We start from the raw sequence: 3,104 nt of genomic DNA, 5'->3' as shown, positions 1-3,104 counted from the left end.
ATTAACTAATGCTCGCCAATTATAAACAGTACAATTTGTAAAATGTTCATTGCATACCTACATATGAATGAATTATGAAATGAACATTTATCAAGTGATCACTAAATTGAAATGTTACTACTGGGTACCATTAAATATTAAATAATATAATAATACTTGTATGTAGTCATGGAAGGTCCTAAAACTTCTAAAGGGTCCCCCAAGCCGCTCCGGCGGTACACAGGAGCAATCAATTACAGAATGCCCGGCGCGGGCACAGCGCATTCGGATAAGCCTCAGGCTTAGCCTTAGCTTTGGACTTTAAATATTCTAATACATTCATTCATTATAATTTTTAGCATTGTAATCTAACTACTCTAACTAATATTATAAATGCGAAAGTTTATATGGATGGATGGATATTTGTTAGAGTTTGTAGCCTAAACGGCTGAACGGATTTCGATGAAATTTGGCATAGACGAAGAGCATAGTCTGGAAGAACACATAGGCTACTCATTTTTGTTTTTTATATAATTCCACGCGGACGGCGTCGCGGGCGAAAGCTAGTACTCATATAAAAATATGATATACCAACTTAATTTCTAGAAATTAACATTAGCATTTCAACGTTTATGTAAATTTTAATTTCAATGTATCTACTATCAAATTTCAACCTCCGTGCACTCAAGGTAGACGTTGATAATTTCTGGTACAAGGAGACTTTGCCGTCCTTTGATAAGCACTTCCCGCGAAGACGAGGCGGCGATGCCAACAGAAAGAGACCTCGCTCTACCACTTTCTGTTTTCGGCTCTTTAATGAACTGCACTTCTTTCATCTTTATCTAATATAGCAACAACAGTTCCAGCAGCTTCAAGGAGATACGCTATGTTACTCGTGGATTCAACCTTACATTTGAGTAAGAAATATGTATATTCAAGCTACGGCGTAGGGGTCCGAGACTGCGGGCAGTGTCCGTCTGTCTGTCGCTGACTGTCTGACGTAAACTGTGCGATTTGGCTTCACACTTCGCTCCCGTAACCTACTTTTTATTATTCAACTCAGATAATACTCAAACCTGTCAGACATTCAGTCAGTGTACCAAAATTATTTACCTAAAGAAGTGCACGAGAGCAGTTTGCATAGCGTCAGTTGCCAATTTCGCTGGTCATGTAAAATAAAATCTTTACAAACCATAATCTTGATTTGAATTCAGCGCTTCTGATACGTTAAGAAAATTTTATCATAACATTTCTACGCGCGTTTAAGAACACTATGTCCCTTATTACAATTCTGTCAATCTCCGCCATAAAGTATGGTTATTAGAAGCGACAACTCTAATGTACGTGTGTTTGGTAAACACGATCGAACGATCGACGACGAAATAAAAACGATCAGCATTTATGAAATATCCATTCAGTTCTGTCGGTACGAAATTGATAAATAATAATATAGTTACAATTTGTGCGTGTTTTCGCAACCGGCGTGAAATTTAACCGCTGATAATGGTATCAGCGCGCGGAGGACAGACCGGGATACTCGCCGACAAAACAGACTAAACAATGCTTTGATAACAAATGATGTAGCTTCTTGCCTCAGAGGCTTTGTGGGAATGTTTAATAGATTGTTATTCAATTCTGTAATGGTGTGCAAATTTAACGCAAAAAGTAAATGCTCTAGAAGGAAATGGTCGCACAAAGTTAAAGAGGCCACGATTACTTCGATCCACTAGAGTAACATATTATAAAGTCTGGGGTCAACGCAATTTTAAGGAATAACAAGCTGCATATTAGATGTAAAAAGTATTTTGAGAACTTATAAAATTAAAAGAAAATGTAAAGTCCATCACTTTAGAAGAATTTTATAAAAACAGATAAATTTTATATAAATAGAGAAGTCAGAGTTGTTTACAAAACTACACAGTATTTAAGAAATTAATGCGACTGTTAGTAAAACGGCCATAGTTTTAATACATTAATTGAAAAATAACCATAGGTTAACCATATTTTTATCCAAAATAGTTCAAAAGTATGTAAACTTACTTGTATATATTCCAAAGTAAATAAAGTGATGATCACATGTGTTAATTTCAAAAGTTATATTTCTCGTTAATTGTAATCACTTAAACAGAAATCCAATTCCGAAGTGGATGTGACGGGAGCGAATAAAGTTTCCCGAGCGATTGAACTAGAGACACATGCAGCCGTGGCGAGCGCGGCGCGCGAACTGACTGCCTGCCTTCGCTGATAACCTGGCACACGTCGCCGGCTCGTAGCGCGTAGCGACGTAGCGACGCAGGCCGCCTACGAGTGTGCCGCAGTGATAACACCTCAACGATAATCGCTCAAATATACTTGAGATGCTTAGTCGCAGATTCACGTTTACTTATTAACTAATTATTAAACGATCGCAAAATAACTTTTTATAACATGATGCTTTTTAAGCTTTAGACTAACTTTCTTTTTGCTGTTTTTTAGGAACAAACGGACATTCTATGGTGTGTGTATTAAAAACCAAACTTATTTTAAAATTGTGTAAAATGCTGCAAGGTACAGTACATTTTTTTTCACTACTTAGTGTGGGCTGAATCATCCTCATAAGACCTATAAGTAAAAGGTTGCGGTCGAAGCCCGCATCGTACTTTATCGTTCCTAGTGTTAGCGGGATATTGTAAAATAGAGACAATATTCGGGTAAGGTTTAGAGGATTGTTACTAAACTCTGTTTCGGGTTAAACATTGCTAAGACTTTCCATTTATACTTATTGTATACAATTTAAATTCATTTATTTAATGAAAAATATAAATATCTTACGTAGCAAGTAATTCAATCATCACGCGCTATTTAAAATATTGAGTTGGCAATAATTCCAAGTCCATAAAGAATCTTCTTAGGGCAGGAGGACACTCTCAACACAAACGACCGCTGCTAAATTCGATTTCGAGTCTGAATAATTCCCATTGTATTATTTTAACGAAGTCTTAACAGTTTATTTACTTGAGCGGCGAACGTTTTTGAAATAACAAAGTGTTTTCAATTCGAATTTCTACTTCGGAATGATATTAACCCAAGTAGTTGACGCAATTAGTTTTACACTTAGTTATAACTTAACTTATTTTATTAGGAAA

At 36.2% G+C, this 3,104-nt stretch overlaps 1 protein-coding gene across 1 annotated transcript in view; it reads right to left on the bottom strand.

Moving 5' to 3' along the window:
• Positions 1-2,189, bottom strand: part of LOC106108184 (somatostatin receptor type 2-like) — a gene marked incomplete at its 3' end in the record, with an annotated part of 19,973 nt that extends 17,784 nt beyond the window's left edge. Inside the window, exon 1 of the mRNA XM_013289286.1 lies at positions 2,020-2,189. The remainder of the gene's footprint in view (positions 1-2,019) is intronic.
• Between the last annotated feature and the right edge of the window lie 915 nt (positions 2,190-3,104).

Source organism: Papilio polytes, unplaced genomic scaffold (genome assembly GCF_000836215.1).
Source record: "Papilio polytes unplaced genomic scaffold, Ppol_1.0 DF821734.1, whole genome shotgun sequence".
In the NCBI taxonomy this organism is placed as follows: domain Eukaryota; kingdom Metazoa; phylum Arthropoda; class Insecta; order Lepidoptera; family Papilionidae; genus Papilio; species Papilio polytes.
The sequence above is the reverse complement of the archived record's forward strand: the minus strand, read 5'-3'. Positions and strand labels throughout refer to the sequence as shown.